The 20,510-nt window shown below is 41.1% G+C and overlaps 1 protein-coding gene across 2 annotated transcripts in view; it reads left to right on the top strand.

The window, feature by feature from the left end:
• The window catches only part of FIBCD1 (fibrinogen C domain containing 1), a 503,247-nt gene that overhangs the window by 177 nt on the left and 482,560 nt on the right, over window positions 1-20,510 (top strand). Inside the window, exon 1 of one of the 2 annotated variants that reach the window (XM_082263081.1) lies at window positions 129-629. The exons of the other annotated variant lie outside the window; for it this stretch is intronic. The gene's annotated coding sequence lies outside the window, so the exon portion shown is untranslated. Of the gene's footprint in view, window positions 1-128; window positions 630-20,510 lie in introns of those variants that run through there. 2 annotated transcript variants of the gene reach the window in all.

Here is a 20,510-nt window from a genome sequence, read left to right as displayed (position 1 = left end):
ACTCTATTATCCCTGTCTGCTTCCATCTCTATCCTGCATCCCCCTCCTCCCCTCTCCCTTTGGCTCTGCTGGTGTGGGAATGATTGCGGCGCTTTGCTCGCGTCCGATCTTTGCATATGCAGCAGCAGAGTTGGATTGGGGGGGGGGGGGGGGCAGTCTGTGTTGGAGTTTTCCGACACCAGCAGAACTGTGGGGGCTGCAGAGCTGGAGACGGGAGCTGCTTGTTCCTTCTCATTAGACTTCCACAGAAAAGCAGATTAAAGATTTGTGAATTAGCAGCTGAGGCTGCTTTAGGCAGATTAAATAGAAGGGAGAGGGAGAGAGAGAGAAAAGAAGTTGACACGGGAGAGAGCCAAAGGTGTGCTAAGGAGAGGATAAAGGCGTTCTTAATAAGAGAAATAAAAAGGAGGGTCGATAGAAGAAGAGGAAATAAGAGGGGCAGCCTGGATCCAAGACGTGGCGGAGGGTGAAGGTGATCTCGTGTCGTAATTGGAAAAATTGCATCCTGGCTTGTCTTAGCCGGAGGAGTCCCATCTGCTAGGCTGGAGCGCGCAGGTAGGGCAGGCGATTGGGATTAGTCCGGGAGAGTTGATCCAAGCAATTTCGCATGGGTGGAATGAGCAGACCAGGTGAGTGAACATTGTGTTTTGGACCAACCTAAATTGGCCTTAGAACTTGTGTGTGCTTGTGTCACTACATTAGATTGTAAGCTCCGATGGCGCAAGAACTGAACTACCTATTTACCCTACCTATGTCTTTTGTTCTGTATCCCTTCTTCTTGTCTCACTTTCCCCGTTATCCACCATCATCTCAGTCTGTTTGCAGTGAATTTTAATATTTGTGTGTGCTTGTGTCACTACATTAGATTGTAAGCTCCGATGGCGCAATAACTGAACTACCTATCTAGCTGTCCTACCTATGTCTTGGTTCTGTACCCCTTCTTCTTGTCCCACCTTCTCCATGATCCACCATCATGTCAGCTCGTTTGCAGTGAATTTGAATACTTGTGTGTGTGTGCTTGTGTCACTACATTAGATTGTAAGCTCTGATGGTGCAAGAACTGAGCTACCTATCTACCCTACCTATGTCTTGCATTCTGTAGTCCTTCTTCTTGTCCCACCTTCATCTGAATCTGTTTGCAGTGAATTTTAATACTTGTGTGTGCTTGTGTCACTACATTAGATTGTAAGCTCCGATGGCGCAATAACTGAGCTACCTATTTACCCTACCTATGTCTTTTGTTCTGTATCCCTTCTTGTCTCACTTTTCCCGTGATGATCCACCATCAGCTCAATCTGTTTGCAGTGAATTTTAATATTTGTGTGTGATTGTGTCACTAAATTAGATTGTAAGCTCTGATGGCGCAATAACTGAACCACCTATTTACCCTACCTATGTCTTTTGTTCTGTATCCCTTCTTGTCTCACTTTTCCCCGTTATCCACCATAATCTCAGTCTGCAGTGAATTTTAATATTTGTGTGTGCTTGTGTCACTGCATTAGATTGTTAGCTCCGATGGCGCAAGAACTGAACCACCTATCTAGCTATCTTCCCTACCTATGTCTTGTGTTCTGTACCCCTTCTTCTTGTCCCATCTTCCCCATGGTCCACCATCATCTCAGTCTGTTTGCAGTGAATTTTAACACTTGTGTGTGCTTGTGTCACTACATTTGATTGTAAGCTCCACTGGCACAAGACATGAACTACCTATATCTATCCTACCTATGTCTTGGGTTCTATACCCCTTCTTCTTGTCCCACCTTCTCCAACGTCATCTCAGTCTGTTTAGAGTGAATTTGAATACTTGTGTCACTACATTAGATTGTAAGCTCCAATGGCGCAAGAACTGAACTACCTATCTAGCTATCTATCCTGCCTATGTCTTGTGTTCTGTAGCCCTTCTTGTCTCACCTTCTCCATAATCAACCATCATCTCAGTCTGTTTGCAGTGAATTTGAATACTTGTATGTGCCTGTGTCACTACATAAGATTGTAAGCTCTGATGGCGTGAGACCGGAACCACCTATCTAGCTGTCCTACCTATGTCTTGGGTTCTGTACCCCTTTTTTCTTCTCCTATCTTCTCCATGATCCACCATCATCTCAATCTGTTTGCAGTGAATTTTAACACTTGTGTGTACTTGTGTCACTACATTAGATTGTAAGCTCTGATGGCACAAGACATGAACTACCTATATCTATCCTACCTATGTCTTGCATTCTATACCCCTTCTTCTTGTCCCACCTTCTACATGATCCACCATCATCTCAGTCTGTTTGCAGTGAATTTTAATACTTGTGTCACTACATTCGATTGTAAGCTCCGATGGCGCAGGAACTGAACCACCTATCTAGCTATCCTACCTATGTCTTGCGTTCTGTATCCCTTCTTCTTGTCCCATCTTCTCCATGATCCACCATCATCTCAGTCTGTTTGCAGTGAATTTTAATACTTGTGTCACTACATTCGATTGTAAGCTCCGATGGCGCAGGAACTGAACCACCAATCTACCCTACCTATGTCTTGGGTTCTATACCCCTTCTTCTTGTCCCACCTTCTCCAACGTCATCTCAGTCTTTTTGCAGTGAATCCTTATACTTGTGTGTGCTTGTGTCACTACATTAGATTGTAAGCTCTGATGGTGCAAGAACTGAACCACCTATCTAGCTATCTACCCTATGTCTTGCGTTCTGTAGCCCTTCTTCTTGTCTCACCTTCTCCATGATCCACCATCATCTCAGTCTGTTTGCGGTGAATCCTAATACTTGTGTGTGCTTGTGTCACTACATTAGATTGTAAGCTCCGATGGCACAAGAACTGAAGTACCTATGTAGCATTCTGTACCCCTTTAGTCTTGTCCCATCTTCTCCATTATCCACCATCATCTCTGTCTGTTTGCAGTGAATTTGAATACCTGTGTCACTACATTAGATTGTAAGCTCCGATGCCGCAAGAACTGAATTACCTATCTACCCTACCTATGTCTTACGTTCTGTACCCCTTCGTCACCAGAAGCATGAAAGAAAAAAAATGGTCGCAAACCACCACGGAATCCAATGAAGAAAAGTTCTTTATTCACATGAGTGGTACAAGGCACAGCAGGGCAGGACTGCAGACGCGTTTCACATGACTGCTATGTGCTTGTTTGTGTGAAACGCGTCTGCGGTCCTGCCTTGCTGTGCCTTGTACTACTCATGTGAATAAAGAACTTTTCTTCATTGGATTCCGTGGTGGTGTGCGACCATTTTCTTCTTTCATCCCCCTTCTTCTTGTCCCACCTTCTCCATGATCCACCATCATCTCAGTCTGTTTGCAGTGAATTTGAATACTTGTGTCACTACATTAGATTGTAAGCTCCGATGGTGCAAGACCTGAATTACCTATCTAGCTATCCTACCTATGTCTTACGTTCTGTACCCCTTCGTCTTGTCCCACCTTCTCCATGATCCACCATCATCTCAATCTGTTTGAAGTGAATTTTAATACTTGTGTGTGCTTGTGTCACTACATTCGATTGTAAGCTCCGATGGCGCAAGACCGGAACTACCTATCTAGCTATCCTACCTATGTCTTGGGTTCTGTAGTCCTTCTTCTTGTCCCACCTTCCCCATGATCCACCATCATCTCAGTCTGTTTGCAGTGAATTTTAATACTTGTGTCACTACATTAGATTGTAAGCTCTGATGGCGCAAGAACTGAACTACCTATCTACCCTACCTATGTCTTGCGTTCTGTACCCCTTCTTCTTGTCTCACCTTCTCGAAGATCCACCGTCATCTCAATCGGTTTGCAGTGAATGTTATTGCTTGTGTCACTACATTAGGATGTTAGCTCCAATGGCCCAAGAGCTGAACTACCTATCTATCCATCCTACCTATGTCTTACGTTCTCACCATCTTCTCGTCTCACTTTCTCGAAGATCCACCGTCATCTCAATCTGTTTGCAGTGAATTTTATTGCTTGTGTCACTACATTAGCAGAATATTAGCATGCATAAAGAAAGGGATGTATTCCAGAGATAAAACTATAATCCTTCCACTTTATAAAACTCTGGTCCGACCTCATCTTGAGTATTCTGTCCAGTTCTGGTCGCCAGTCCTCAGGAGGGATGTGTTGGAGCTGGAGAGAGTCCAGAGAAGGGCAACTAAACTAATTAGGGGATTGGAGGACCTTAATTATGAAGAGCGTCTGCAATCGCTTGATTTATTCTCCCTGGAGAAGAGACGCCTGAGAGGGGACATGATAGCAATTTATAAATATCTCAATGGTGATCTCGGCATAGAAAAACAGCTATTCAGTCGAAAGGATTGCATGAGGACTCGAGGACATACAATGTGATTAGAGGAGAAGCGTTTTAACCTCAGGCAACGCAGGGGGTTCTTTACTGTTAGGGCTACAAGATTGTGGAATTCTCTGCCACAAGAGGTGGTTTCTGCGGGAAGTATGGTGGCTTTAAAAAGACTCTTAGACGTACATCTCAAGGATCAGAACATTCAGGGGTATGAGAGATGATTACGGCCACACACACCTACACAGGTTGAACTGGATGGACTATTGTCTTTATTCAACATCAACTACTATGTAACTATGTAATTAGATTGTAAGCTCCGATGGCCCAAGAGCTGAACTACCTATCATTCTAATGTAGTGAGACAAGCAATAAAATTCACTGCAAACAGACTGAGATGACGGTGGGTCTTCGAGAAGGTGAGACAAGAAGATGAGAGAACGTAAGACATAGGTAGGATGGATGGATAGATCGGTAGTTCAGTTCTTGGGCCATTGGCGCAATCTATCCATCCATCCATCCTACCCATGTCTTAAGTTCTCACCATCTTCTTGTCTCACCTTCTCGAAGATCCACCGTCATCCCAATCTGTTTGCAGTGAATTGTATTGCTTGTGTCACTACATTAGAATGTTGGGTAGTTCAGCTCTTGGGCCATTGGAGCTAACATTCTAATGTAGAACAATGAAGGCTATGTGGGACTTTAAGTGGGACACCAGCAGGTAATGCCCAGCGCCTCCATCCCTGTATCAGAAAAAACTAAAGTTGAAAGGATTAAATGAGGTACATGGAAGCCAGCCCCCAGTTTGATGTACTCACCCTCCAGTCTGCCACCAACCTCTAATATATCAAAAACTCTAATAGCGATGTTGTAGCAATGGTACCAACTGAAAAGGACCAGCTGAAAAGCATACACCTCCATCCCCTTGGCGGATGCAGTATAAAACACATATTGGGACTTTATATGAGGCATTGGCCTGTAAAGCACAGTGCCTCCATCCCTAATTTCATAAAATCCATCCCTGTATATGAAAAAACTGGGGTCAAATCAGACTGCATCCACCAAAGACGCACGGTGGGACTTTAAATGAGGCACCAGCCTGTAGGCAAGGCGCCTCCATCCCTGGTTACATGAACAATGTAGGCTATGTGGGACTTTAAGTTAGACACCAGCAGGTAATGCCCAGCGTCTCCATCCCTGTATCAGAAAAAAATAAAGTTGAAAAAGATTAAAAGAGGTGCATGGAAGCCAGCCAGCCCCCAGTCTGATGTACTCACCCTCCAGTCTGCCACCCAGATGGAGAGAACTTAAGACATAGGCAGGATGGATGGATGGATAGATAGGCAGTTCAGCTCTTGGGCCATTGGAGCTATCTATCCATCCATCCATCCATCCTACCTATGTCTTAAGTTCTCTCCATCTTCTTGTCTCACTTTCTCGAAAATCCACCATCATCTCAATCTGTTTTTAGTGAATTCATTGCTTGTGTCACTACATTAGAATGTTAGGTAGTTCAGCTCTTGGGCCATTGGAGCTTACATTCTAATGTAGTGACACAAGCAATAAAATTCACTGCAAACAGATTGAGATAACGGTTGATCTTTGAAAAGGTGAGACAAGAAGATAGAGAGAACCTAAGAGTAGTTCAGCTCTTGGGCTATTGGAGCAATCTATCCATCCATGCTACCTATGTCTTAACCACTTTACCACCGGAGGATTTTGCTGTCTTACGTCTGGGCCACTTTTTGCGATTCGGCACAGTGCGAATTTAACTGACAATTGCGCGGTCGTGCAATGCCGTACCTAAACGAAATTTACGTCCTTTTTTTCCCACAAACAGAGCTTTATTTTGGTGGTATTTGATCACCTGTGCGATTTTTACTTTTTGCACTATAAACAAAAAAAGAGCGTTTATTTTGAAAAAATAACAATATTTTTAACATTTTTTTATATGAAATTCCCCCCAAAAAAATTTAAAAATCTAAATTTTTTAAAATTTTTGGCCAATTTGTTTTCTGCCACCTATGTTTGGTAAAAAAAAATCACAATAAGCGTATTTTGATTGGTTTGCGCAAAAGTTATTGCGTTTACTAACTAAGGGAAAGATTTCTGTCATTTTTGGTGTTTTTTTTTTTTAACGAGTAATGGCGGCGATCTGCGATTTTTTTTTTTTTTTTTGCGGGACTGCGACATTGCGGCGGACAGATCGGACCCTTGACTGACATTTTTGACACTTTTGGGGGTACCAGTGACATTACTACAGTAATCAGTGCTATACATATGCACTGTTACTGTAAAAATGACACTGGCAGGGAAGGGGTTAATTTTATTGGAGAGGGAGGGGTTAATGTATGCCTGGTGCTTACTAACGTGTGGGGGGGAGGTGACTAAATGACACAGGGACAGATCGCATGTTCAGCTATGCTGAACACTGCGATCTGTCACTCCCTGTCACTTAGGAGATCCGCCCGCTCTGTTTACACAAGCGGGCGGATCTCCAAACTAGATTCCCCGACGATCGGGGAAGAGCAGCGGACCCTGCCCGACTCCCGCTGTGTGAACACAGCGGGAGCGAGCCTCCGGCGGCGTGCGCGCCGCCCACAAGGGTCGGAGTCCAGCGACGTAGGTCTATGTCGCTGGACGATAGCGAGCCACAGTAGCAGCAATGTGAGCAGAGTTAAAGTGGTTACGTTCTCACCATCTTCTTGTCTCACCTTCTCGAAGATCCACCATCATCTCAATCTGTTTGTAGTGAATGTTATTGCTTGTGTCACTACATTAGAATGTAAGCTCCAATGGCCCAAGAGCTGAACTACCTATCTATCCATCCATCCTACCTACCTATGTCTTAAGTTCTCACCACCTTCTCGAAGATCAACCGTCATCTCAATCTGTTTGCAGAGAATTGTATTGCTTGTGTCACTACATTAGAATGTTAGGTAGTTCAGCTCTTGGGCAGTGGCGGTTCTACATTAAATTGCTCCCCGGGCAAGACTCCCTCCCGGCGCCCCCCCCCCAAAAAAAATAACATGACAACATAACAATAAATGCAGAGTGCCACAGCATTGCCCCCAATAAATGCAGAGTGCCACAGCAATGCCCCCAATAAATGCAGAGTGCCACAGCAATGCCCCCAATAAATGCAGAGTGCCACAGCATTGCCCCCAATAAATGCAGAGTGCCACAGCATTGCCCCAATAAATGCAGAGTGCCACAGCAATGCCCCCAATAAATGCAAAGTGCCACAGCATTGCCCCCTTTCAATGATGAGATGCCAGCGTTCCCCCCGCGAGACCAGACTCTTGCACTTACCTCACTTCTCGGCAGTTCAGTCCCCGGATTCCCCGCGTCTCCTCAGTCCTCCCGCGGCGCCTCATCCTCGGCCAATGGCGTGGGGTTTGCCTTTTCGGCCAATCAGGAAGCAGGAGGACCCGCTCCCTGATTGGCCAGGAGGAGGATCAGTGTGACAATAGCGAATTTTCATTCGCTATTGTCACACAATGGGCGGGCTCGGGGGGGGGGGGGAGCAATGCTCTGCGCCTTGGCTCGACTGCCACAGTGAAATTATTCAAAGTTCCTCGGGCGGCCCGGTACTATTTGATCCACGGACCGGTACCGGTCCAAGGCCCGGGGGTTGGGGAACACTGTCACGCCGCCCCCCCACGTGTCATGAAAAAATGCTGCCCCGTTTGCCCATGCCTAAAACCGCCACTGCTCTTGGGCCATTGGAGCTAACATTCTAATGTCGTGACACAAGTTCTCACCACCTTCTCGGAGATCCAGTGTTATCTCAATCTGTTGGCAGTGAATTGTATTGCTTGTGTCACTACATTAGAATGTAAGCTCCAATGGCCCAAGAGCTGAACTACCTATCCATCCATCCATCCCACCTATTTCTTACGTTCTCTCCATCTTCTTGTCTCACCTTCTCGAAGATCCACCGTCATCTCAATCTGTTTGCAGTGAATTTTAATACGGATAGCGTTCACACAACCTCTTAATTATCTCTCTATATGTATCTCTCGCTCTCTGACTATATATAGCTCTTTGCATTACTGGATGTGAGTGCGGTGCCCACCTCGTTGCTGGCAGTGATAGCATGCTATTTGAGAGACAGTGCGTGCAACAGCAGTACATCAATCGCACAGGGAGCTTGTGATTACCGTGGATATATGGCATCCAGTAAAGCGGCATATTGACTATGTCACTTTTTGATTAGCGAGGTATATGTGTTTGTGTTTTACTCCTTGCTATTGATTCTGGAGATGTAAAGTACTTGTATTTCTGGGCACATCTGCTGGAGGGAGAGTGTGATAGCTGGAGAGTATACCGCTCCATAGGAGCCGAGCCTGTGCAATATATATATATTAATACAGCTGCCTGTGCAATACATATTAATAGAGCTTGTAGAGCGTACGCAGCCAGGTTCTTTACTAACGCACAACAGGAGCGTCACCAGTGCCTGGGTAGTCGTGGAATATGATGCAAAAAAAAAAAAAATTAGGAATTTGATAAAAGGAGATTGCTGTGCTAAAACATTGCTTCTGTGATGTATGGGAATGAATAAACTTGGACCATTCCCACCATGAACACAGGCGGCGCTCTGATGGATCTTCTCAAACATTGAATTATTTGTATAGTAAGGGGGGGGGGAATACTTTGTATAGTAAGGGGGGAATACTTTGTATAGTAAGGGGGGAATACTTTATATAGTAAGGGGGGAATACTTTGTATAGTAAGGGGGGGGGGATACTTTGTATAGTAAGGGGGGAATAGTTTGTATAGTAAGGGGGGAATAGTTTGTATAGTAAGGGGGAATACTTTGTATAGTAAGGGAGGAATACTTTGTATAGTAAGGGGGGGAATACTTTGTATAGTAAGGGGGGGAATACTTTGTATAGTAAGGGGGGAATACTTTGTATAGTAAGGGGGGAATACTTTGTATAGTAAGGGGGGAATACTTTGTATAGTAAGGGGGGGAATACTTTGTATAGTAAGGGGGGGGGGGAATACTTTGTATAGTAAGGGGGGAATACTTTGTATAGTAAGGGGGGAATACTTTATATAGTAAGGGGGGGGGAATACTTTGTATAGTAAGGGGGAATACTTTGTATAGTAAGGGGGGGAATACTTTGTATAGTAAGGGGGGGAATACTTTGTATAGTAAGGGGGGAATACTTTGTATAGTAAGGGGGGAATACTTTGTATAGTAAGGGGGGGGGGATACTTTGTATAGTAAGGGGGGAATACTTTGTATAGTAAGGGGGGGAATACTTTGTATAGTAAGGGGGGAATACTTTGTATAGTAAGGGGGGAATACTTTGTATAGTAAGGGGGGAAATACTTTGTATAGTAGGGGGGGGGGGAATACTTTGTATAGTAAGGGGGGAATACTTTGTATAGTAAGGGGGGGAATACTTTGTATAGTAAGGGGGGGAATACTTTGTATAGTAAGGGGGGGAATACTTTGTATAGTAAGGGGGGGATACTTTGTATAGTAAGGGGGGGGGAATACTTTGTATAGTAAGGGGGGGGAATACTTTGTATAGTAAGGGGGGGGAATACTTTGTATAGTAAGGGGGGAATACTTTGTATAGTAAGGGGGGGGGGGAGTACTTTGTATAGTAAGGGGGGGAATACTTTGTATAGTAAGGGGGAAATACTTTGTATAGTAAGGGGGGAATACTTTGTATAGTAAGGGGGGGAATACTTTGTATAGTAAGGGGGGGAATACTTTGTATAGTAAGGGGGGGAATACTTTGTATAGTAAGGGGGGAATACTTTGTATAGTAAGGGGGGGAATACTTTGTATAGTAAGGGGGGGAATACTTTGTATAGTAAGGGGGGGAATACTTTGTATAGTAAGGGGGAAATACTTTGTATAGTAAGGGGGGAATACTTTGTATAGTAAGGGGGGGAATACTTTGTATAGTAAGGGGGGGAATACTTTGTATAGTAAGGGGGGAATACTTTGTATAGTAAGGGGGGGAATACTTTGTATAGTAAGGGGGGAATACTTTGTATAGTAAGGGGGGGAATACTTTGTATAGTAAGGGGGGGAATACTTTGTATAGTAAGGGGGGAATACTTTGCATAGTAAGGGGGGGAATACTTTGTATAGTAAGGGGGGAATACTTTGTATAGTAAGGGGGGAATACTTTGTATAGTAAGGGGGGAATACTTTGTATAGTAAGGGGGGGAATACTTTGTATAGTAAGGGGAGGAATACTTTGTATAGTAAGGGGGGGAATACTTTGTATAGTAAGGGGGGAATACTTTGTATAGTAAGGGGGGGAATACTTTGTATAGTAAGGGGGGAATACTTTGTATAGTAAGGGGGGGAATACTTTGTATAGTAAGGGGGGGAATACTTTGTATAGTAAGGGGGGGAATACTTTGTATAGTAAGGGGGAAATTCTTTGTATAGTAAGGGAGGAATACTTTGTATAGTAAGGGGCAGACTTGTATAAAGTACTCGAAATTTCTACTTGAGTAAAAGTACAAGTGCTCGATCAAAAAATTACTTGAGTAGAAGTGGAAGTGCTCGCAGAAAAAGTTACTTAAGTAGAAGTACTAAAGTATTCAACATTTTTTTTACTTAAGTATTGCAAGTAGTTTTTTCAAAAAATTTGCTACTTAAGTACTAAAAGTAAAAAGTACCAGTAGTTTTGAAAAAAAATTTCTACTCAAGTACTGAAAGTAGAAGTACAAGTACTGTGTTATGTAGTTATTAAAGAAAGAAGTCAAACGTTTGAACATCATATTGTTTTTATTATTTCAAATGATTTATTCAAATGATTAACCTGTGTTTGTTAGTAGTTTCTTGATGCACTTTAAGCGCTGTAGCACCATTTATTTGTTTGTTTCATATTTTCTTTTTATTGGAAAGATTTGGTATAGCAGCTTTTATTATACACAGCCTTTATTTTCGTATGCGCTGATTTACAAATGACATTATACACATTTTTTTGAGCTTTATGCAACCTGCCATCTACTGTTCTGGCAGTGGTAATTTTTTTAAAAGTAACGAGTAACTATGCAGCACAAAAAAAAAATACTTGAGTAGAAGTATCGAAATCATCGAAAAAATGTAGTGAAGTAAAAGTAGAAGTAGGAGAAAAAAATTCTACTCTAGGAAAGTACAGATACCGCATTTCGGTACTTAAGTAGTTCTACTTCGTTACTATACATCTCTGGTAAGGGGGGAATACTTTGTATAGTAAGGGGGGGAATACTTTGTATAGTAAGGGGGGAATTCTTTGTATAGTAAGGGGGGGTACTTTGTATAGTAAGGGGGGAATACTTTGTATAGTAAGGGGGGAGAATACTTTGTATAGTAAGGGGGGAATACTTTGTATAGTAAGGGGGGAATACTTTGTATAGTAAGGGGGGGGGAATACTTTGTATAGTAAGGGGGTAATACTTTATATAGTAAGGAGGGGAATACTTTGTATAGTAAGGGGGGAATACTTTGTATAGTAAGGGGGGGAATACTTTGTATAGTAAGGGGGAAATTCTTTGTATAGTAAGGGGGGGAATACTTTGTATAGTAAGGAGGGGAATACTTTGTATAGTAAGGGGGGGAATACTTTGTATAGTAAGGGGGAAATTCTTTGTATAGTAAGGGGGGGAATACTTTGTATAGTAAGGGGGGGAATACTTTGTATAGTAAGGGGGGAATACTTTGTATAGTAAGGGGGGGAATACTTTGTATAGTAAGGGGGAAATTCTTTGTATAGTAAGGGGGGGAATACTTTGTATAGTAAGGAGGGGAATACTTTGTATAGTAAGGGGGGGAATACTTTGTATAGTAAGGGGGAAATTCTTTGTATAGTAAGGGGGGGAATACTTTGTATAGTAAGGGGGGAATACTTTATATAGTAAGGGGGGAATACTTTGTATAGTAAGGGGGGAATACTTTGTATAGTAAGGGGGGGTACTTTGTATAGTAAGGGGGGGAATACTTTGTATAGTAAGGGGGGGAATACTTTGTATAGTAAGGGGGGAATACTTTGTATAGTAAGGGGGAATACTTTGTATAGTAAGGGGGGAATACTTTGTATAGTAAGGGGGGAATACTTTGTATAGTAAGGGGGGGTACTTTGTATAGTAAGGGGGGGAATACTTTGTATAGTAAGGGGGGAATACTTTGTATAGTAAGGGGAGGAATACTTTGTATAGTAAGGGGGGAATACTTTGTATAGTAAGGGGGGGAATACTTTGTATAGTAAGGGGGGAATACTTTGTATAGTAAGGGGGGGAATACTTTGTATAGTAAGGGGGGGAATACTTTGTATAGTAAGGGGGGGAATACTTTGTATAGTAAGGGGGGGAATACTTTGTATAGTAAGGGGGGAATACTTTGTATAGTAAGGGGGGGAATACTTTGTATAGTAAGGGGGGAATACTTTGTATAGTAAGGGGGGGAATACTTTGTATAGTAAGGGGGGAATACTTTGTATAGTAAGGGGGGGAATACTTTGTATAGTAAGGGGGGAATACTTTGTATAGTAAGGGGGGGGAATACTTTGTATAGTAAGGGGGAATACTTTGTATAGTAAGGGGGAATACTTTGTATAGTAAGGGGGGGAATACTTTGTATAGTAAGGGGGGAATACTTTGTATAGTAAGGGGGGGAATACTTTGTATAATAAGGGGGAAATTCTTTGTATAGTAAGGGGGGAATACTTTGTATAGTAAGGGGGGGAATACTTTGTATAGTAAGGGGGGAATACTTTGTATAGTAAGGGGGGGAATACTTTGTATAGTAAGGGGGGAATACTTTGTATAGTAAGGGGGAATACTTTGTATAGTAAGGGGGGAATACTTTGTATAGTAAGGGGGGGAATACTTTGTATAGTAAGGGGGGGAATACTTTGTATAGTAAGGGGGGGGGAATACTTTGTATAGTAAGGGGGGGAATACTTTGTATAGTAAGGGGGGGAATACTTTGTATAGTAAGGGGGGAGGGAATACTTTGTATAGTAAGGGGGGGAATACTTTGTATAGTAAGGGGGGAAATTCTTTGTATAGTAAGGGGGGAATACTTTGTATAGTAAGGGGGGGAATACTTTGTATAGTAAGGGGGGAATACTTTGTATAGTAAGGGGGGGAATACTTTGTATAGTAAGGGGGGAATACTTTGTATAGTAAGGGGGGGTACTTTGTATAGTAAGGGGAGGAATACTTTGTATAGTAAGGGGGGGAATACTTTGTATAGTAAGGGGGGGAATACTTTGTATAATAAGGGGGAAATTCTTTGTATAGTAAGGGGGGAATACTTTGTATAGTAAGGGGGGGAATACTTTGTATAGTAAGGGGGGAATACTTTGTATAGTAAGGGGGGAATACTTTGTATAGTAAGGGGGGGAATACTTTGTATAGTAAGGGGGGAATACTTTGTATAGTAAGGGGGGGAATACTTTGTATAGTAAGGGGGAATACTTTGTATAGTAAGGGGGGAATACTTTGTATAGTAAGGGGGGGAATACTTTGTATAGTAAGGGGGGGAATACTTTGTATAGTAAGGGGGGGAATACTTTGTATAGTAAGGGGGGGGGAATACTTTGTATAGTAAGGGGGGGAATACTTTGTATAGTAAGGGGGGGAATACTTTGTATAGTAAGGGGGGAGGGAATACTTTGTATAGTAAGGGGGGGAATACTTTGTATAGTAAGGGGGGAAATTCTTTGTATAGTAAGGGGGGAATACTTTGTATAGTAAGGGGGGGAATACTTTGTATAGTAAGGGGGGAATACTTTGTATAGTAAGGGGGGGAATACTTTGTATAGTAAGGGGGGAATACTTTGTATAGTAAGGGGGGGTACTTTGTATAGTAAGGGGAGGAATACTTTGTATAGTAAGGGGGGGAATACTTTGTATAGTAAGGGGGGGAATACTTTGTATAATAAGGGGGAAATTCTTTGTATAGTAAGGGGGGAATACTTTGTATAGTAAGGGGGGGAATACTTTGTATAGTAAGGGGGGAATACTTTGTATAGTAAGGGGGGGAATACTTTGTATAGTAAGGGGGGAATACTTTGTATAGTAAGGGGGAATACTTTGTATAGTAAGGGGGGAATACTTTGTATAGTAAGGGGGGGAATACTTTGTATAGTAAGGGGGGGAATACTTTGTATAGTAAGGGGGGGAATACTTTGTATAGTAAGGGGGGAATACTTTGTATAGTAAGGGGGGGAATACTTTGTATAGTAAGGGGGGAATACTTTGTATAGTAAGGGGGGGTACTTTGTATAGTAAGGGGAGGAATACTTTGTATAGTAAGGGGGGGAATACTTTGTATAGTAAGGGGGGGAATACTTTGTATAATAAGGGGGAAATTCTTTGTATAGTAAGGGGGGAATACTTTGTATAGTAAGGGGGGGAATACTTTGTATAGTAAGGGGGGGAATACTTTGTATAGTAAGGGGGGAATACTTTGTATAGTAAGGGGGGAATACTTTGTATAGTAAGGGGGGAATACTTTGTATAGTAAGGGGGGGAATACTTTGTATAATAAGGGGGAATACTTTGTATAGTAAGGGGGGGAATACTTTGTATAGTAAGGGGGGAATACTTTGTATAGTAAGGGGGGAATACTTTGTATAGTAAGGGGGGAATACTTTGTATAGTAAGGGGGGAATACTTTGTATAGTAAGGGGGGGAATACTTTGTATAGTAAGGGGGGAATACTTTGTATAGTAAGGGGGGGAATACTTTGTATAGTAAGGGGGGAATACTTTGTATAGTAAGGGGGGGTACTTTGTATAGTAAGGGGAGGAATACTTTGTATAGTAAGGGGGGGAATACTTTGTATAGTAAGGGGGGGAATACTTTGTATAGTAAGGGGGGGAATACTTTGTATAGTAAGGGAGGGAATACTTTGTATAATAAGGGGGAAATTCTTTGTATAGTAAGGGGGAAAAAGTATGTGATCCCCTGCTGCTTTTGTATGTTTGCGCACTGATAAAGAAACGATCAGTCTATAATTTTAATGGTCGTTTTTTTTTACCAGTGAGAGACCCAATAACAATAAAAATATCCAGAAAAACGCATTTCAAATTAGTTTTAAATTGATTTTTATTTCAATGAGTGAAATAAGTATTTGATCCCCTATCAATCAGCAAGATTAGGAAAAAAAAAGTTATACATTGATTTTCATTTTAACCAGTTCTGGACTGGAAGGATTTACCCCCATAATGAAAAGGCAATTTTTTTGTGATTCGGCACTGCGTTATTTTAACGGGAAATTGCGCGGTCGTGCGACACTGTACCGAAATAAAAGTTTTGTTAATTTTGGTTGATTCGTAACACTGGTACTGGATTGCTGTCATTGTTGATTTAATAAAGTTCTTGTTTGGATATATAAAAAAAAAAAAGTTGGCTGATTTCATCATTCAAGTAGTATTCGTTTTGTCTTTTTTGATTTTCTTCTAATTTAGTTATTTTATTTATTTATTTTTTTATTCGAAACGTTTGAATTGATACATTTTGAATCGGTCGAATCAAAAACATTATATTTATATATATTTTTTTATTCGAAACATTTGAATTGATACATTTTGAATCGGGCGAATCGAAAACCTTATATTTATATATATTTTTTTATTCGAAACATTTGAATTGATACATTTTGAATCGGTCGAATCAAAAACATTATATTTATATATATATTTTTTTATTCGAAACATTTGAATTGATACATTTTGAATCGGGCGAATCGAAAACCTTATATTTATATATATTTTTTTTTATTCGAAACATTTGAATTGATATATTTTGAATCGATCGAATCACAAACATTATATTTATATATATTTTTTTATTCGAAACGTTTGAATTGATACATTTTGAATCGGTCGAATTAAAAACATTATATTTATATTTTTTTTTAATTCGAAACGTTTGAATTGATACATTTTGAATCGGTCGAATCAAAAACATTATATTTATATATATATTTTTTTATTCGAAACATTTGAATTGATACATTTTGAATCGATCGAATCACAAACATTATATTTATATTTTTTTTTAATTCGAAACGTTTGAATTGATACATTTTGAATCGGTCGAATCAAAAAACATTATATTTATATATATTTTTTTATTCGAAACATTTGAATTGATACATTTTGAATCGGTCGAATCAAAAACATTATATTTATATATATTTTTTTTTAATTCGAAACATTTGAATTGATATATTTTGAATCGATCGAATCAAAAACATTATATTTATATATATTTTTTTTTATTCGAAACATTTGAATTGATACATTTTGAATCGATCGAATCACAAACATTATATTTATATTTTTTTTTAATTCGAAACGTTTGAATTGATACATTTTGAATCGGTCGAATCAAAAAACATTATATTTATATATATTTTTTTATTCGAAACATTTGAATTGATATATTTTGAATCGATCGAATCACAAACATTATATTTATATATATTTTTTTATTCGAAACGTTTGAATTGATACATTTTGAATCGATCGAATCACAAACATTATATTTATATATATATTTTTTTATTCGAAACATTTGAATTGATATATTTTGAATCGATCGAATCACAAACATTATATTTATATATATTTTTTTATTCGAAACGTTTGAATTGATACATTTTGAATCGATCGAATCAAAGACCATTATATTTATATATTTTTTTGTTATTCGATTTGAATGTGGCAAAGTGAACAAACAAAAGAAACCTCTTCATCAAATGATTACAATGACTTTTTAACCACTTCAGCTCCGGAAAGGTTTTACCCCTCTTGATGACCAGGACAATGTTTGGGATTCGGCACTGCGTTATTTTAACGGAAAATTAGGCGGTCGTGCGACGCTGTACCCAAATAAAATTGATGTCCTTTTCGCCCCCACAAACAGAGCTTTCTTTTGGTGGTATTTCATCACCTGTGCGATTTTTATTTTTTGCGCTATAAACAAAAAAAGGGCGACAATTCTGAATAAAAAAAAAAAATATTTTTCACCTTCTGCTATATAACATTCCACAAAAAAATCTCAAAATCAACATTTTTCATCCTTTTTAGGCCAATTTAGTTTTCTGCTACATATTTTTGGTTTAAAAAAAATCGCAATAAGCGTATTTTGATTGGTCTGAGTTATCGCATCTACAAACTAGAGGAAAGATTTGTCATTTTTATTGTTTTTTTTACTAGTAATGGCGGCGATCTGCGATTTTTAGAAGGACTGCGACATTGCAGCGGACAGATCGGACCCCTAACTGACATTTTTTACACTTTTGGGGGGACCAGTGACATTACTATAGTAATCAGTGCTAAAAATATGCACTGTTACTGTAATAATGACACTGGCAGGGAAGGGGGTAACACTGTGGTGATCAAAGGGTTAAATGTAAGCTTAGGGGAGTGTTTCTAACTGTATGGGGGTTGGGCTTTTGAAATGATCATAGAGACCTCTGATCCTATATAGAAGGATCACAGGAGCTCTGTGATCATTCCAGAGAGAAGAACGGTCGGCTGTGTTTACAATAGCTGACCGTCCTTCTCTCTCAGCGGGGAAACGATCGTGGATGGCCGGCGGCAATCGGAGCCGCCAGCCCCGTGCATCGGAGTACCCACTGATGAGTGGGGGCGGGAACGCGCCGGCAGCAGCGTGTGCTCGCCCCCTATCTGCAGGTGCGCGATCGATGTAGGTCTATGTCAGTTCATGCAGGAGGGCGGGCATTCAGGAAGTTGTTAAAATTACAGACTGATCATTTCTTTGTCAGTGGGTAAACGTACAAAATCAGCAGGGGATCAAATACTTTTTTCCCCTCACTTTATGGCTTTAGGTCCTGAAACACCCCAACCTGTAGCTAGTAGTGTTTGTATTGGGTGCCATTCTGCTGTAGTTCAAGACGTTGTGTAAACTGGTCAGTCCATTAAATATAAGGTGAAAGATTGTTTTTTTTTTTGCTAGAAAATTACTTAGAACTAGGGATCGACCAATATCGGTTTTCCATTGCCGATACCGATTTTGGTCACAATGTATCGGTATCGGGCCGATATTTTGTACATTTAAAGTTTTGAAAAATGAAGACAATTTTTGACACAAATCTGGTACTGAACATGGTAATTTCTGTTTAATGCTTAATGACTGGCTGTCTGGCACCCTGTGGTGGATGGCTGGCTGTCTGGCACCCTGTGGTGGGTGGGTGGCTGTCTGGCACCCTGTGGTGGGTGGGTGGCTGTCTGGCACCCTGTGGTGGGTGGCTGTCTGGCACCCTGTGGTGGGTGGCTGGCTGTCTGGCACCCTGTGGTGGGTGGCTGGCTGTCTGGCACCCTGTGGCGTGTGGCTGGTTGGCTGGCACCCTGTGGTGGATGGCTGGCTGGCTGGCACCCTGTGGTGGGTGGCTGGCTGGCTGGCACCCTGTGGTGGGTGGCTGGCTGACTGGCACCCTGTGGTGGGTGGGAGGCTGGCACCCTGTGGTGGGTGGCTGGCTGGCACCCTGTGGTGGGTGGGTGGCTGTCTGGCACCCTGTGGTGGGTGGCTGGCTGTCTGGCACCCTGTGGCGTGTGGCTGGTTGGCTGGCACCCTGTGGTGGGTGGATGGGTGGCTGGCACAGGGCCTGTGGGTGGCTGGCTGGTACAGGGCCTGTGGGTGGCTGGCTGGCTGGCAATGGGGCTGTGGGTGGCTGGCTGGTAAAGTGCCTGTGGCTGGCTGGCTGGTACAGGGCCTGTGGATGTGGGTGGCTGGCTGGTAAAGTGCCTGTGGGTGGCTGGCTGGCTGGTACAGGGCCTGTGGATGTGGCTGGCTGGCTGGCTGGTACAGGGCCTGTGGGTGACTGGCTGGCTGGTACAGGGCCTGTGGGTGGGTGGGTGGCTGGCTGGTACAGGGCCTGTGGGTGGGTGGGTGGGTGGGTAGCTGGCTGGTACAGGGCCTGTGGATGTGGGTGGCTGGCTGGCACCGGGCTTCTGTGGGTGGGTGTATGGCTGTGATATACTCTTACGAGACTAGTCCCGACTCCAGACGAGGCTGTCCAAGGCGAGGGAGGCGGCCTAAGAAGGCAGAATGACGTCACAAAAATATTGGGTAAAGTGCATATCGGCCCTCAATATATCGGCCTTGCTGATAATCGGTCAATCCCTACTTAGAACCCCCAAACATTATATGTATATTTTTTAGCAGAGAGCCAAGAGAATAAAATGGAGGTTGTTGCAATATTTTTTATCACACTGTATTTGCACAGCGGTCTTCCAAATGCAATTCATTTTGGAAAAAATTAACTTTTTTTAATATAAAAATAAGAAAACGGTGAAGTTAGCCAATATTTTTTCTATAATGTGAAAGATAATGTTACGCTCAGTAAATAGATACCCAACATGTCATGCTTAAAAATTGCCCACGCTCGTGGAATGGCGACAAACTTTGGTACTTAAAAATCCCCATAGGCGACACTTTCAAAAATTTCTACAGGTTACCAGCTTAGAGTTACAGAGGAGGTTGGAAGAGGCAGGAGGGGGGGTTGGGGGGATTCGAATGTTTCAAATCAAAAAAATCCCAATTTTTTTTTTTTCTTAAAAAAAAATTATTGACTTTTATCCACCCTGGTTAATTTACTAAAACTGGAGAATGCAAAATCTGGGGATGATTTAAAAAGTCATTGTAATCATATGGTGAAGAATTTTTATTTTGTTTGTTCACTTTGTCACGTTCGAATAAAAAAAAAATAAATAAATAAATAAAGTTTTCAATCCGACTGATTCAAAATGTATCCATTCTAATGTTTTTTTTTTTTTTTCCTGGAAAATAAAGCACTAATTTAAAGAGTCATTGTAATCATATGATGATTTGTCTTTTGTTTGTTCACTTTGCCACATACAAATAAAAAAAAAAAAAAAAATAGTTTTCAATCCGACTGATTTAATATGTATAAATTCGAATCTTTAAGATCTAAAAAATCTGATTTTTTTTTCTTTTTTTTCTAAAAAAAATAAATTGACTTTTATCCACCCTGGTTAATTTACTAAAACTGGAGAATGCAAAATCTGGGGACGATTTAAAGAGCCATTGTAATCATATGAATATTTTTCTTTTGTTTGTTCACTTTGCCACAATCGATTAAAAAAAAAAAACTAAAGTTTTCTATCCGACTGATTCAGAATGTAACGATTCGAATGTTTCAAATCAAAAAAAAAAAATCCAATTTCTTTTTTTTTTAAAAAGTCATTGATTTTTTTTT

Source organism: Pelophylax lessonae (assembly GCF_965119305.1).
Source record: "Pelophylax lessonae genome assembly, chromosome: 7".
Taxonomy (NCBI): domain Eukaryota; kingdom Metazoa; phylum Chordata; class Amphibia; order Anura; family Ranidae; genus Pelophylax; species Pelophylax lessonae.
The sequence above is the reverse complement of the archived record's forward strand: the minus strand, read 5'-3'. Positions and strand labels throughout refer to the sequence as shown.